At 35.4% G+C, this 17,921-nt stretch overlaps 1 protein-coding gene across 1 annotated transcript in view; it reads left to right on the top strand.

The window, feature by feature from the left end:
• Dnajc5b (DnaJ heat shock protein family (Hsp40) member C5 beta) overlaps positions 1–17,921 on the top strand; it is a 338,000-nt gene that overhangs the window by 173,764 nt on the left and 146,315 nt on the right. The window lies entirely within an intron of this gene.

Raw genomic sequence — 17,921 nt, forward strand, 5'->3', positions numbered from 1 at the left:
AGGAAGAAATCAGCAACAGGAAAATAAGACAGTGACAAGAATAGTCAATACCTTTCAGTAATAACTCTCAATATGAATGGTCTAATTCCCCAACCAAAAGACAAAAACTGCTGGAATGGATCAAGAAACAAATCCAGTGATATTATATATACAATAAATAACAGATTAATAGAAATTAACAGATTAAAAATCAGAAGATGGAAAACAATATCGCATGCAATAGGAACCCAGAAAAAAATGAGTAGCTAACGATATCAGACAAAGCAGACTTCAAGCCAAAACTGATCAAAAGAGATAATGTCACTACATATTGGTTAAAAGAATAATTAAATAGTAAGAGATTACAATTTTGAACATATATGAACCTAACCCTAGTGTACCTGAATTCATAAACCACACACTGCTGGATAAAAGAAAATCAGATGAACACTCAATACCTCCAGTCACAAATAGACAGATCAACTAGACAAAAAATGAACAAGGACATATCAGAGTTAAAAACAACCTTGGAACAAATGAATCTAATAGATATCTACAGAGTTCCACACAATAAAAACAGCATACACATTCTACTCAGCACCACATGGGTCTTTCTCCAAAATAGACCACATACTATCCTGTAAAGGATGCTTAAGTAAATACAAAAGAATCAGAATTATCCCATGCATATTATCTGATCATATTACAATGAAACAAGAAATCAGTAGCAAAGGAAACTACACAAATTATGGAAATGAAACAATACCATCTTGAATAGTCAGTGGGTCACAGAAGAAATCAAGGGACAAATTAGCCAGTTCCTAGAATCAATATACTGGAGCCAACGGAACACAATGAAAGCAATCCTAAGAGGGAAGTTTGTAGCTGTGAATACACAAATCAGAAAAACAGAGTGATGCCAAATAAGTAACCCAATGGTACACCTCAACATCCCCGCAAAATAAGAACAATCCAAATCCAAAACTAGTACAAGGAAGGAAATTACACAGATCGAAGCAGAAATTAATGAAATTGAAACTAAAAAATACAAAGAATCAATGAATCAAAAAGCTAGTTCTTTGAAAGAATAAATAAAATAGACACACCCTTAGACAATCTTACCACAAAAGAGGTAAAAAGACCCAAATCAATGCAATTAGAAACAAAAATGGCAAAATCACAATGAACACTGATGAAACCAGAAGATTATTAGTAACTACTTTGAGAAGCTGTACTATAACAAATTGAGGAATTCAGAAGAAATGGATAGATTCCTAGATAATATGAACTATCAAAACTGACTAAGATTTTATACCAATCCCTGAAAAATTAAATAACAAGGAATAAATTGGAACAGGTAATTAAAAAAAAATCAATTAAGAAAAGCCCAGTTCATGACGGATTTACTGCTGAATTCTACAAGAACTTTAGGGAAGATCTAAAATCAGTATTTCTAAATACTCCAAAATTCATTCCTGGAAACTAGCATTATGCTGATTCCAAAACCAAAAAAACCAACAACAACAACAAAAAACCCAACCAAAAGAGAAAACTACAGGTTAATCTCTTTAATGAACATAGATACAAAAATCCTGTACTGGAAAATAGAATGGAACAATTCATCAAAAAGATCATACATCATGACCAAGTAGAATTCGTCCCACAAGGATGAATTCAGGGATGCTACAGGGATAGTTCAACATACTCAAATCAATGTGTAACACATCACTTTATGTGTAAGGATGGAACCCAGGACAAAAATCACATGAACATCTCAATTGATACAGAAAAAGCCTTTGACAAAATCCAACATTCATTTATGATAAAACACTCAAGAAAATAGAAAACCTATACTCAGGTATAGAAGGACCTGAACTCAGTCTGTTAAAAGTCATCTATGACAAATAAATGGCATATTAAATGGTAAAAAGCTGAAAGCTTTCTCTCTAAAATCAGGAGCAAGACAAGGAGATCTGCTATCATCTCTCTTATTCAATACAGTTCTCAAAAAACTAGCCAGAGCGATCAGGCAAGAGAAATAAATTAAAAAAAGGGATTTGAATAGATAAAGAAGAAGTGAAATCATCATTATTTGCAGATGACATGATCCTCTACATAGAAGACCTAAAAAATTCCACCAAGACTCCTAGAATGAATAACCAAATTCAGTAATATGGCAGGATACAAAGTCAACACACAAAAATCAATAGCTTTCCTGTCTACACATAATAAACTCACTGAAAAAGAAATCAGGGGAACAATACCATTCACAATAGCATTCATAAAAAATTGAATACTTAGCAATTAACCTAACCAGGGAAACTAAAGACCTCTCCAATGAAAATACACTACTCTGGAAAAGGAGAACGAAGAGGATTTCTGAAAAAGGTGATTGAAGAGAACATAGGAAAATGGAAAGATATACCCTGTTCCAGGATAGGTAGAACCAATATAGGCAAAATGGTTATACTTCCAATACTAATATACACATTTAACACAATTCCAGTCAAAATACCAAGAGCATTCTTCACAGCAGTAGAGAAAACAAACTTAAAATTCATATGGAACAAGAAGAGACCCAGAATAACAAAAGCACTCCTAGGCAATAAGGACAAAGCAAGAGGCATCACAATGCCAGATTTCAAGTAATACTACAAAGCTACAATGATAAAAACAGCATGGTATGGCAAAAAAAAAGACATGTGGATCAGTGGAGCAGAATAGAGGTTGTAGAAACACAACTCCAGGCATATTCACCTACATGATCTTTGACAAAGGGAACAAAAATTTATGGAAGAGGAAAGCTAGTGGCCTTCTGTCCTGCTGCTCCCAGCCCAGAGGAAGGGGCTTCCGGGCCACCATCTGTCCCACCACTCCCAGGCCAGAGGTAGGGGTTTCTGAGCCACCATCCCACTGCTCCTGGTCCAGAGGAAGGGGCTTCCCTGCCACCATCCCTCCACCCGCTCCCAGCCCAGAGGAAGGGGCTTCCTGGCCACCAACCCTACCCCCGGTCCCAGCCCAAAGGAAGGGGATTCCAAGCCACCATCTGTCCTTCCACTCCCAGCCCAGAGGAAAGGGCTTTTGGGATACCTTCTGTCCCGCCACTCCTGGATCAGAGGAAGGGGCTTCTGGGCCAAAATCCCTACTGCCACTCCTGGCCCCTGTCCCAACTCTTCCTGCTCAGAGGAGGTGAGCCACATGGGCACCAACAGCACCCGCCCTGCACCCCCGGTAGAAATGAGAAAACACGTAAATAAGTCTCAAAACCAGATATCCAGGTCACCTAGAGCAACCAAAGGGAAATGAGATGGAACACTCTGATACTCAACCACCTGGACCCACTGAACTGGGAACAAAGGGGATCTGGAAAAAATGAAATCAGAAATAATTTCTCAGATAACAGGAGAGATTATGCTCCTAGTGCAAGACATGATTAATAAATCTAGAGAGGAGCTGAGGAACATGATGGAATCCCAACATAAGAAAAAAATCGAATCCATAAAACAGATGCAAATAGATTTCCAGGAGATGAAAAACTCCATTGAAAGTCTACAGAGAAGAATGAGCCAATGTGAGGACAGAATTTCAGATATAGAAGATAAGATTGCAATTAGTGACCAGGAAAAGAAAAATTGCTTCAAAATTATAAGGGAACATGAGAAATCAATCCAGCAGCTGCTAGACAATGCAAAGAAGAATAACATAAGACTGACTGGAGTCAATGAAGAAACAGGAGAGAGTGCAGATGACATAAAAATCTTTTTGCAGAAGTAATGGGAGAAAACTTCCTAACCAGGGGAAAAGAACTTGACATAGAGATAAGTGAGGCATATAGGACTCCTAATAGTCTTGATCAAAAAAAAAAAAATCTACACATAGTCATATAATTGTTAAGATTCCAGAAACTCAACAGAAGAACAAAGTTCTACAAGCAGTGAGAGAAAAGAAACAAATCACATACAAAGGAAAGCCCATCAGAATCACAGAAGACTTCTCAACACAAACCCTCAAGGCAAGAAGAGCTTGGAGTGACATATTCCAAGCCCTAAAGGAAAACAGCCTCCAACCCAGATTGATGTACCCTGAAAAACTATCTTTCAAAATTGATGGAGAAATAAGATACTTTCATGACAAAGAACACCTTAGAAACTTCGTGAATACCAAACCAGCACTCCAAAGAATTTTACACAATATCCTAGGAACAGACATTGAGGATCACAACCTCAGGAAGCAAAGCAGAATGAACTCATCTGGCATGACAAGAAATTAAATATAAAGGGGGAGAACACAACAAAAAGAAAAAGTCATGGCCATGACAAGTCAATACGTTTCAGTTATAACCATCAATGTTAATGGTCTCAATTCACCAATCAAAAGAAATAGACTGGCAGAATGGGTCAAGAAGCAAAATCCAACAATATGCTGCATACAAGAAACACACTTAATTCAAAAGGAAACTCATAGACTGAAAGTTAAAGGGTGGAAAACAATACTCCATGTGACGGGAACCCGAAAAAAAAAACAGGAGTAGCTATCCTCTTTGCAGATCAAGTAGACTTCAAACCAACACTGATTAAGACAGACGAATAAGGACACTACATCCTTGTAAAGGGAAGAATCCAAGAGGAAGGGATGACAATCATAAATATCTATGCACCAAACACTAGTGCACCCAACTGTATAAAACAAATACTAATGGGCATGAAAAGTCATATATGCACTAATACAATTGTAGTGGGGGGCCTCAACACCCCACTGTCACAAATAGATAGATCAACTAGACAAAAAATAAGTAGTGAAATAATAGAACTCAATCAAACTCTTGAACAAATGAACTTAACAGATGTTTACAGAGTGTTCCACCCCACAAAGTCAGAATACACATTCTTCTCAGCTGCACATGGGTCATTCTCCAAAATAGACCACATACTCACACACAGAACATGTTTAAGTAAGTGCAAAGAAATTGAAGTTATCCCCTCTATATAGATCATAGTGTGATGAAATAGGAGATCCGTAGCAAAAGAAACTGGAAAAATTTCATAAACACGTGGAAATTGAACAACACACTTCTGAATAACCAATGGGTCACAGAGGAAATTAAAGAATAAATCAGACAGTTCCTTCAAATAAATGACAATGACAATACAACATATCGGAATCTATGGGACACAATGAAAACAGTCTTACCAGGGACATTCATTGCAGTTAATACGCATATTAGGAAAACAGAAAGAGCCCAATTAAAGAACCTGATGCTGAACCACAAGCTTCTAGAAAAAGAAGAGCATGATAAACCCAAAACTCATACAGGGGAGGAAATTATAAAGATCAGAGCAGAAATCAATGCAATGGAGACTAAGAGAATGATACAAAAAATCAATGAAGCCAAGAGTTGGTTCTTCAAAAGAATCAACAAAATTGACAAACCCTTAGCCAACCTTAGCAGAAAAAGGAAAGAAAAGGCCCAAATCCATACAATTAGGAGTGAAAAGGGTAAAATTACAACAGAGCCAGAAGAAATCCAGAGGATCATCAATACCTACTTCCAGAACCTATATGCCAATAAGATGGAAAACACAGAAGAAATGGACAGATTCTTAGATACATATGAATTACCAAAGTTGAACGAAGAAGACCTAAAAATTCTAAACAACCCAATATCAACCAATGAAATTGAAAATGTAATTAAAAACTTATCAACTAAGAAAAGCCCAGGCCCTGATGGCCTCACTGCTGAATTCTACAAGACATTTAGAGAGGAACTACTGCCACTACTGTTTAAACTCTTCAATGAAATTGAAAGGGAAGCAGTACTCCCAAATTCATTCCTGGAAGAAAGCATCACCTTGATCCCCAAAGCAGAGAAAGACCCAACTGAAAAGGAGAACTATAGGCCAATCTCACTAATGAACACAGATGCAGAAATCCTTAATAAGATAATGGCAAACAGAATGCAGAAGATCATCAAGAAGATCATACACCCTGACCAAGTGGGATTCATCCCAGGGGTGCAGGGATGGTTCAACATACACAAATCAATCAATGTAATACACTATATCAATAGAGCCAAGGATAAAAACCATATGATTATTTCCACAGACACAGAAAAAGCATTTTACCAAATCCAACATGCATTTGTGATAAAAATACTACAAAAAATTGGAATAGATGGTCTCTACCTCAAACTGATAAAAGCCATCTATGAAAAACCAACAGCCAATATCATACTAAATGGTCAAAAACTGAAATCCTTCACACTAAAATCAGGAACAAGACAAGGATGTCCACTATCACCACTCTTGTTCAATATAGTTTTGGAAACATTAGCCATGACAATTAGACAAGAGAAAGAAATAAAAGCAATAAAGATAGGAAATGAAGTAAAATTGTCATTATTTGCAGATGACATGATACTGTATATAGAAGACCCAAAGTACTCCACCAAAAGTCTTCTAGACTTTTAATAACCAAATTCAGTCAAGTAGCTGGTTACAAGGTCAATACCCAAAAGTCAATAGCTTTCCTCTACACCAATGACAGACTCACTGAGAGAGAAATAGGGCAAATAATTCCTTTCACAATAGCATCCAAAAAACTGAAATACCTGGGAATCAACCTAATGAAAGAAATCAAAGACCTCTTCTCTGAAAACAATAGCACTCTGAAAAGAGAGATTGAAGATGATGTCAGAAAATGGACAGGCATCCCCTGCTCCTGGGTAGGAAGGATTAATATAGAGAAAATGGCCATACTTCCAAAACTGCTATATAGATTCACTGCAATTCCAATTGAGATCCCAGCAGCATACTTCACTGCCCTTGAGAAAACAATCCAAAAATTCATTTGGAACAAGAAGAGACCCAGAATAGCAAAAGCAATTCTAGGTAACAGAGACATGCCAGGGTATCACAATGCCAACCTGCAACTATACTACAAAGTTACTGTGATAAAAACAGCATGATACTGGCAAAGAAACAGACCTGAGGGCCAGTGGAACAGATTAGAGGATGCAGAAACAACTCCAGACACACTCAGCCACTCATCTTTGACAAAGGAGCCAAACACCCTCACTGGAGGAAAGATAGCCTCTTTAATAAATGGTGCTGGAAAAATTGGGCTTCAACTTGCCAAAGATTAAAACTAGACCTATATCTCTCACCACGCACTAAACTAAAATCGAAATGGATTAAAGATCTAGATATTAAAATAGAAACTTTGAACCAGTTGGAACAGAGGTTAGGTAGAACCCTTGAAGACATCAGTGTAGGAAAAGATTTTATGAACAAAACCTCAGTTGCCTGTGTACTAGCACAAACAATCAACAAGAGGGATCTCTTCTTATTAAAAGGCTTCTGCACAGCAGCAGAAACCACCAGCAGTGTGAAGAGACAACCCACAATGTGGGAAAAAATCCTCACCTGCTCTTCCTCAGATAAAGGTCTATTATCTCGAATCTATAAAGAACTTAAAAAGATCATACCTCCCAAATTTAAAGACCCAATCCAAAAATGGGCATCTGAAATGAACAGACATTTCTCAGACAAAGAAGTAGAAATAGCAAATAAATACATGAAAACATGTTCAACATCACTGGTCATTCGAGAGATGCAAATGAAACCAATGCTGATATTCCACCTCACTCCAGAAAGAATGACTGCTATCATGAAATCAACCAATAACAAATGCTGGCAGGGCTGTGGAGAAAGAAGAACCCTGTTCCACTGCTGGTGGGAGTGTAGACTGGTGCAAGTACTGTGGAAATCAGTATGGAGATACTTCAAAGAACTAGGACTGGAAGTCCCATTTGACCCTGCTGTTCTACTGCTGGGGATCTTTCCCAAAGAATTAATGGAATCATACCACAGTGATATATGTGCACCCACGTTCATAGCAGCCGAGTTTATAATAGCTAAAACTTGGAAACAGCCCAAATCCCCATCAACTGAAGACTGGATAAAGAAAATGTGATTTTTTAAATAAAATGGAGTACTACTCAGCCATAAAAAGTGAGAAATTAGAGACATTTATAACTAAGTGAATGTACATTGAGGTGATACTCTTAAGTGAAGTAAATAGGACACACATGTATAAATACCAAATAGTCTCTCTGGTGTGAGAAACTGAAAGTGTAAGTAACGACTAAAATGTGTAATAGGTAATGTGAAATAGGAAGAAAAGGGGCAAAGGGGAAGGTAGTGGGAGGGGTAGGGGAAAGAAAAGAAGGGAATGGAATTAATATGAGAAAATGAAAAAATAGGAACAAAATCTTTTTAAATAGGGAGGAATGGAGGGGTTGAAAGGAGGGCTGGGCAAGGGTGAAAAATAAGAACCAAGAGAGATTATGTAAAGGTGCAAATTTCCAATGATGAATGTCATTATATTGTATACCTAAAATGTACCAATGATTAGAATGAATAATCGATAATGCAAAATAGGAAGAAAAGGTCCAAAGGGGTAGGGGTAGTGGGAGGGGCAGGGGAAAGGAAAGAAGGGAAAGGACAAATGATGAGAAGTGGAAAAAATGGAAATAAAGTCTTTGTAATTAGGGAAGGGTGGAGGGGATGAAAGGAGGGCTAGGAATGGGGAAAAAATAAGAACCAAGATGCATTATGTAAAGGTACAATTCCCAATGAGAAATGTAATTGTGTTGTATACCAAGAGAAGCTCAGCTGGTCCCAGCACATGGAAGGAAGCTCCCCGCCTCCATCCCAGGCTTCTAGGGCAGAGAATCTCACCTGGTCCCAACACCCGGAAGGAAGCTCCCCCACTGCCATCCCAGTCTCCTAGGGCAGAGAAGGTGAGGTGCGTGAACGCCAGGAGCCCCCCCCCCCCCGCCACCATGGAAATGAGAAGAAACATAAACAAGCCTCAAAAACAGACTTCCAGATCACCTAGAGCAACCCCAAAGGGAAATGAGGTGGAAAAATCTGATACTCAACCACCTGGACTCTCTGAACTGGCAACAAAAGAGGATCTGGGAAAAATGAAATCAGAAATAATTACTCAGATAACAGCAAAGATTTTGCTCATGGTGCAAGACATGATTAATAAATCTAGAGAGGACACAGATAAAAAAAATAGAGGATCTGAGGAACATGATGGAATTCCAACACAGGAAACAAATGGAATCCATAAAACAGATACAAACAGATTTCCAAGAGATTAAAAACTCCATCGAAAGCCTGCACAGCAGAATGAACCAATGTGAGGATAGAATTTCACATATAGAAGATAAGATTGCAATTAGTGAGGAGGAAAAGAAAAATTGCTTTAAAATTGTAAGGGAACACGAGAAATCAATGCAGCAGCTGCTAGATGATGCAAAGAAGAATAACATAAGACTGATTGGAGTCAATGAAGAAAGAGGAGAGAGTGCAGATGACATAAAAAAAAAAAACTGTTCACAGAAGTGATGGCATAAAACTTCCCAAGGAGGGGAAAAGAACTTGATATACAGATAAGTGAGGCATATAGGACGCCAGCTAGCCTTAATCAAAAAAAAAATCTACACATAGGCATATAATAGTTAGGATTTCAGAAACCCAACAGAAGAATAAAATTCTACAAGCAGTGAGAGAAAAGAAACAAATCACATACAAAGGAAAGCTCATCAGAATCACAGCAGACTTCTCAATGCAAACCCTCAAGGCAAGAAGAGCTTGGAGTGATGTATTTCAAGCCCTAAAGGAAAACAGCCTCCAACCCAGATTGATGTACCCTGTAAAACTATCTTTCAAAATTGATGGAGAAATAAGATGCTTTCATGATAAAGAGCACCTCAGGAACTTCATGAATACCAAGTTGGCACTCCAAAAAATTTTAGACAATACCCTAGGAAAAGACAATGAGGATCACAACCCCAGGAAACCCAGCAGAACGAATCCATTGGGTGTGACAAATTAAAAGCAAAGGGGGAGAATCCAACAAAAAGAAAAAGTCATGACAAGACTTTGAAAAGTTTTGACTTCATCTCCCTAATGAGTGTATAATTCAATCTTATTATTGTACTGATTAGTATTTTTCTGCCTCTAGAGTTGCACACCATTCCTTGTGGTATACTGGCTATTTATCATCTTTTATCTATATTTTAATTGGGTTGTCTATTAATGAGCTCTAAGAATTCTTTATATATTCTGGTCATAGGTTATATGCATTGTAAATATGGTCTGTTTAAGGACTACTTTTCATTTTAATGATGTCATTCAAAGTTCTAAATTTTGATGGAATCTCATTTATCAATTTTTTTCTTTTATATATCATATTTTTTGTATCCTAGGTAGTTCTTGCCTACCCTGAATTCATAAACATTTTCCCTTATAATTTCTTCTTAAAGTTTTATACTTTTAGGCTTTCTTATTTAGGTTCATAGATCCCTTCAAGTTATTTTCATGTATGGAAAAAAAAGGTTGAGGTTAATTTTTTATATATGGATACCTGGTGTTCTAGTGCCGTGTGCTGAAAACACTCTCTCTTCCTCTGCTCTTGAATTGAGTTTATATTCTATAAAATGCTAATGTTAAATAATCTTTCAAAACTCAGTGGACCATATATGTGTGGTTCTATTTCTAGATTCTCTGTTTTATTCCAGTGATCTATATGTCTTTCCTTACACCAACACTGCCTTGATTACTGCAGCTTTAGATGAAGTCTTAAAATTAGGTACTAAACGTCTTCCAACACTTTTGTTTTTGTTTTTAACTTTTCTAGGTCCTTTGTACTCCTACATAACTTTTAAATTTCAATATCCAAGTCTTCATTTATAACAAGTATACACAAAGCTGAATTTTTATATATACCTTGTGTTTTCTAATCCTGTTAAATTCAAGTACAAGTTTTAGGGGCTCCTAGAGATTTCTTAGTATTTTCTCTGTAGATGATCATTTCATCTACACATAAAGATTTTGCTTCTGCCGTGCCAATCCTATCCTAGTTGTGTCATTTTATTGCCAGTCTATTTTGGTGGGGACTAGGTTTCAAAGTTTAATGGTCAGATAAAGAGTAAGCATATCTGCCCTTGTTCCTCATCTTAAGGAGAAAGCATTGTATCTTCTCTATTCATATAAGGCATTTTTGTTGGAAGTATGGAGTACATGTCTTATCTGTTGAGAAGGTTCTGTTCTACTTCTAGTCTCCTGATAGCTTTTACTATGAACAGCTGTAGAATTTAGTCCAGTACTTTTTCTCCAACTAGTGACAGGATCATATGGCTTTTTCCTTTCCTCTGTTAAAATAATGACTTTTGAGGGTGGATCTTCCAATGGTGAACCAACACTGCCATCCCTAAAACAAAACCACTTTCTACATACTGCCAGATCTGACTTCTAATAGTTTGTTTTGTTAAAGAAATTTTTATCTATGTTCATACATTTTTCTTCTATTATCTTTATCCAGTTTTAGGATTAGCACAATGTTGAGTTCCTAAAATGAGGGGAGAAGTGTTCCTTCTTTTTTCTGTTTTAATTGTTTGATATAATTTATCAGTTAAAATGTTTATGAGCCTGCTGTTGTCATATAGGTAGTTTTTCAAGTTAAGCATATACTTTCTTTAATAGATGCTATTCAAATTTTATATTTCCTCCAGAGTTAGTTTCATTAATTTGTCTTCCAAGGCACTTCTTAGAAGTTGTCAAATTTATTTCAAAAAAGATTTTTGTAATGTGCTTTCTATATCCTTTTAAATTCTGTAAAATCTGTGGTAATGTCTCCTAGATCTTAATATTGTAATTTTAAAAATATATAACTGATATTGTGTAACAGGAAGAAAAGGTCTAAAAGACCAGGGGAATTGGGAGGGGTAGGGGAAGGGGAAAAATGGAAAGGAAAAAATATGAAAAGAGGAAAAAAAAATGGAAACAAGGTCTTTGCAAATAGGGAAGGGTGGAGGGGCTGAACGGACTGCAGGGGAAAGGGAAAAAAATAAGAACCAAGATTACGCATGTAAAGGTACAAGATCCCAATGATGAATGTAACTGTATTTTATACTGAAAATGTACCAATAGACTTAATGGGGAAAAAAATAGGGAAGGCTGGAGGGGCTGAAAGGAGGGCCAGGGAAGGGAAAAAAAATAAGAACCAAGAGACTCATGTAATGGTGCAAGATCCCAATGATGAATGTAACTGTATTTTATACCTAAAATGTACCAATAAAGTTAATGGGGAAAAAAAATTGTGTTGTATACCTAAAATTTAACAATAAAAGAATTTAAGAAAAAAAAGAGAGGAAAACTAGCATCTTTAACAAATGATACTGGAAAAATTAGCTACCTAGACCCATATTCCTAACTATGAACTAAAGTAAAATCAAGTGAATCAGCAATCTAAATGTTAAAACAGAGACACTTAATCTGCTGGAAGATACAATAGCAAAAACTCTTGAAGGCATAGGCATAACAAGATTCTGTTTCTGAACAGAACCCCAATTGTACAGTAAGTAATACCAAGAATCAACAAATGGGATCATATTAAATTAAATTTTCTGCACTTAACAATTAACAGAATGAAGAAACAATCTACAGAATGGGAAAAATTTGTCAGCTATTCCTCAGACATAGTACTACTAATATCTAGAATACATAAAGAACTCAAAAAATATTCCCCCAAATAAAAGATCCAATCAAAAACTGAGACACATCTCAGAAGAAGGAATGAAAATGGCCAGAAAATACATGAAAAAATGTTCAACATCTCTGGCCACTACAGAAATGCAAATTAAAACATTAATGAGATTTTTACTCCAGAAAACATGGCTATAGTATGAAATAAAAAATAACAAATGCTGGTGAAGCTATGGGGAAAAGGAACTTATTTTTGTTGATGGGAGATGGAAAATAGTATAACCGTTATGGAAATAAGTATGGAGATTCCTAAAAAAACTAAAACTAGAAATTCCATTCAATCCAGCTATTGCTCTTCTAGGTATCTTCCTGAAAAAGTTAAAGACATCTTACATCGATACATGCATGTCCATGTTTATAGCAGCATGACTCATAATAGTTAATTCTTAGAAGTGGCCCATATGTACATCAACAGATAAATAATTAAAATGTGGTATTTATACATAATGGAGTACCACTCTGCCATAAAAAGAATAAATTTGAGCCATTTGTAAGAAATGTATGTACCTTGAGAACATAATATTTAATGAAATAAATATAATGGAGGGAAGGGGATGAAAGAAGAATTAAGATGTGTTATATACATGCACCAACTCCCATGAGGAATGCGATCATTATGGTCTACAAATGTGCTAATAAAAAACCTAGAAATTTTGGGACTCATATGGCAGAGGTTCATTGGGTTCTTATTAACTTTAAACAGTAAAAGATAAAATGAGGAAGTGCATTTCTAGGACAAAGTCAAATTCAAACACAGTCTTACTACAAGTATCGAATCAAGGTACAAACAAGGAAATCCACCTCTGAGTAGATTAAATAAATTCATTTAATTGGCCAAAAGACCTTGAAGAAAAGACACTAAAAGCATGGTTCTTCCATCAAAGACTGTTGGACTGAAAGAACTCATATTTTAAAAATAAATATAGCTATATTATATAAATATATATTATTATTTGGCTGAAGTATCCATTTAAATTCATTCAAATCATACTTATTCTGATGCTACTATGCCTAGTGAATTTATCATCATCTATGTTCCATACTAAAGCATGAAGAGAAACCACTGGGAAGCTGAAGGATCACAGAGATATTGAAAAGAAAAGGAATGAGATGTTATGGATCAGCAATTAGATGTTTTTTAGAATTATTATCAGCAATTAGATTTTCTTTAGAATTATTAAAAGAATTAAGTTTGGAATTACACTTGGCTGTACTTGCTACTTGGCTGTTTTCCATACCATAAACTCCTTTCAGATGCTACTCTCAGCAGGGTGTAGCACTGTGCAAGTTACAAATCAGGCCCGGTGTAGATCATTATTACTGTTTGCCATATTGATCTTCTGTTTCAACCAGACCAGTTTTCATAAATGTAAATCATATTATCTTGTTGTACACTGAAACACTTCAAAGGTTCCCCACGTCCTTTGAGATTAAAATTGAATCTCTTTTAACACTGTGTTCAATATTCTTCATGTTAGAACTCCTGCTTTATTTTATAGCTCATTTCTTACTATACTTACTTTCTTATGTTTTATGCTTCTAGAAAATGAAAGTATGTTCATTTATTGCTCCTAGCAGATGCTTCTCTTTAGTCACACTTTCCTGAAATAGTTTTCCCTCTTTTTTGTCTAACTTTTATTGTTTAAGATTTAATTCAAGTGCCTTCTCAGCGAAGTCTGTGCAGACTACGAAAATGATTAGATGTTGTTATTTGATCCACTCCAAGACCTTACCATCACTAAGGTTATCTCTTTGCATTGAAATGATATATTGATGTGTTATCTTGTTGTTAAGAGCTTTGTAGATGTTCATTAATATTTCTTAAGTAAATGTTTCTAAAAAACAGAACCAGTGGCCAGAAAAAAGAATGAAGGAGCTCTTCCTATAGACTAGGATGTACAGAGGTTTAATAAATGTCTCCTGAGCAAGTGGCGATTGAGCAGTTTGTTGCTGAAATAAAAGAATCTAACTCTAATTTCCAGTCCATACTCCTGAGCATGGAAGGAGCATTTCTATCATTCCAATGGCTTACAGCTTCCAGAAGCTCCTATTTTTTACTTGATCAACTAAAATTGTGATGGTATAAAATTACTTTTCCTTGCCAGAATATCAGAGAAGAGATCCAAATTCTTGACCTTTGACCATAGCTTGCCAAAATTTCTGTCCTGGTGACCAAGAGATGAAGCAATAGTTCCTGTGGTGGAGGGATCTGGTTGTGTGGTAATTGTGATACTGTCTTGTCTGATTGTGCAACCATGACTAAAGCCTTAATGGTCCTTGACACACACAGCCACCACATATAGAGTGCATTTTTGGACTAAGATATGAAATAACAAACATTTATTAAGAAATTTTTTGTCAAATGCCAAGGTTATTGGAAATTTGTGGACCTATATTGGGCAGTGGTTTCTTGACCCAGGAAGCCACTTCACACTTTATTTTCTTGTAACTTTCATTGTTTCTTTCTTGTAACTTTCATTGTTTCTTCCTTGTAACTACTTTAGAAACTTACTATGCCTTTACATGGTTCCCTGGCCACAGTGGACTGGTTTATGAATAGAAACATGAACCCAGCTGCATCAGTCATAAAACTCAACTCCAAATTATACTTCCTTGTTACAGAGATTATCCCCTGACAAAGGTTGACAAATAAAACCCAGCGTTTTTGGTCTTGGTTAAAGAAAAGCTGGAAGTTATAAGATGCAAGACTTGAAAGACATTTTGGAGAAATCTGGATAGCTATGAGAAAAAAATATAACCAACTAGCAAAGAACAAAAGAAATTAATTATATATACATGATGATAAATTACCTTCAGAATAAACATGATTTAGGTGGCTATCTCAAATGATAGATTATTTTATATCACAGACCTTCAGGATAATTCTAATACAAATCCATAATCTGATAATACAGAATATCATGGCCTACTGCACTAACAGGTAAAGAAACAGAATCAAAAGAGGACAGTGGCACAAAGATAATGAATACCTTGGGGGGAGAGGCTAGACTGAGGTTTCAGAACATATCCCAAGTCTTCTGATTCTGAATCTTTTGTCTGTTAAAGTGGAGAAAACAAAAGATTCACGGCTACATTAAAAACACATTGGAAGTGGGGAGAACCTCACAAACTGTAAAAACCAATATTAATCACATATACTTTTTAAAGTTTACTATTACTCTAACAATAATAAATGCCAACTCCAACTTTAAGGCTAAATTGAAAAAAAAACACATTGGAGGAGAAACTGCTGATTTTTTTCCCCCTAGATTAATTTTATAATGGAAAAAACACTGCGATCTTGACATGAGAAGTTGAAAAATCTTTTCCTATGCATAAAATAGATAAATTCAATTCCACTTACTTCTAGATTTTTTAAAATGTTTACCTTTGTGTTATTTGAAACTAATGTTCATAATGATGTATAAGTCTAAATTGTTTTTCCAATTGATAGCCAGTAATTTCATTTACTGAATATTGTTAAATTATATAACGTAGATGTAATTTTTACATTAGAATGCAATTATGTAAAAAATAATGAGCAAAATAAATTCTTTTGACCAATTACTTTGGGGTAGTTTATTACACAACCATAGATAAACTCAGTAGTTTCCACTTTGAATTATGAAATATTTGAATTTAACTGAATATCTGAATTGAATATAAATTTAAATAATGAAAAGCACTTGCTCTTCTTTTCATGGAAATTGTTAGTTAAACAAAATTTGAATCTGTCTGACCTTTTGACTTCTGGACGATGTTATGCAGCAGAAATGGTGCTGCCTCAATTTTGAGCCCCAGCCTCCAGGGGCTGGTGTGCTTCTGCTTAGAAATCTTGGAGCCTGAAGACATGAGTCATCCCTGCTGACTCCACAGCTGACCACAGACTTATGAACAAGCCCAGCTGAGACCAGCCAAGCCCAGCCCAATCCAGAAAAACCCACCCAATTGGATCCATCCTAAATTGCCAACCTGCAAAATTATGAGCTAGAACTCTTTTTAAGTTGTAAGTTTTGAGTGGTTTGTTTAACAGTAATAGTTCCCAGGTAGCAGCCTTCTATTTGATTTAGTGCCAACCAAAACCAAAATGGGAATCTATTTGTTGTCTTGTCCAGTTTTGGCGAGTTTATTTTCTTTTTTCCTTTATAAATTTGAAGATGAAACTAATAAACTAACTTTCAGTATTTGTCTGACAGAATATAGTGAAAACATGCAACATTTCTATGACATTCCTTCCCAAACTTCACATTCTGAAACCAATAATAAAAAAAATCAGACAAATCCAAATTGAAAGACATTCTTTAAAAGTAAGAAAGTCATAAAAGCCTAAGAAATCCCAAGAACCATTGCAGTTTAAAGGGGATTAAAGAGTTGTGATAACCAAATGAAACACATGATTCAGGACTGGATCTTTTTCCTATAAAGAACATTAGTAGGACACTGGACAAAATTTAGGTAAAGTTTGTGGATTAGATGATAGCAGTGCAATCAAGGTCAATTTGCCAATTTTGGTAGTTGTATTGTGGTTATGTGAGAAACGTCCTTGTTTATAGGAATCATGTATTAAAATATTTTGTGGTTTTGTTGCATCATGTAGGCAATCTGTTCTCAATAGTTCAACTAGTAAAAGTTTAAAAAGAGAAAGAATATTATGGAAAATATAATATAAATATAATATGAAAATATAATATAAATATAATGGTTGGGAAGGATCTCTAGTCCTGTAAGATAATACCACTGAAGCACATTCCCAGCTCAAAAATTTGTTTTTGATCATCAGGCTTACTGTTCAAAAAATGCTGCCTGAAAGCCTATTTCTATTATATTTTTCTTCATTATGTTAAATAAGAAAAAGTCTATGTTTTTCACATCAAACCAAAGCATTCAACCAATTTCCTTAACCTTGAAACAAACAGCAAAATGCCTATATGCCAGAAACATATTAGCATATATAATACTTTACACAACTCTCTCTCTCTCTGATCATCAAACAATTAATATGGTTATAGACAAACTGTTGCTTTGCATACAACATCCCAGACATAATCTTCTTTGCTGTCATTTCATGTGCTTTTCAAAATAGTGTACACATTACCATATAATGTAATATGATTATGATAGTCCACCAGTTTTATTTGACTCAAGACTTACTCATTATTCTTACATTATTTATAACCAAGGCCTTGTCCTATCCACAGTTTTGTTAAATATATGGTATTGAGTTTTAGGGAAAAAACAGAAGGTTTTTCTGCATGAGAAGTAATAAAAATTATACTGAAAAACCAAGTATGTTTAATGAATTTTGAGTATTAATATCTGAAAGAC

This window comes from Heterocephalus glaber, unplaced genomic scaffold (genome assembly GCF_053883595.1).
Source record: "Heterocephalus glaber isolate CG9 unplaced genomic scaffold, H.glaber_assembly_v1.0 deba00001553, whole genome shotgun sequence".
NCBI classification, from domain to species: Eukaryota; Metazoa; Chordata; class Mammalia; order Rodentia; family Bathyergidae; genus Heterocephalus; species Heterocephalus glaber.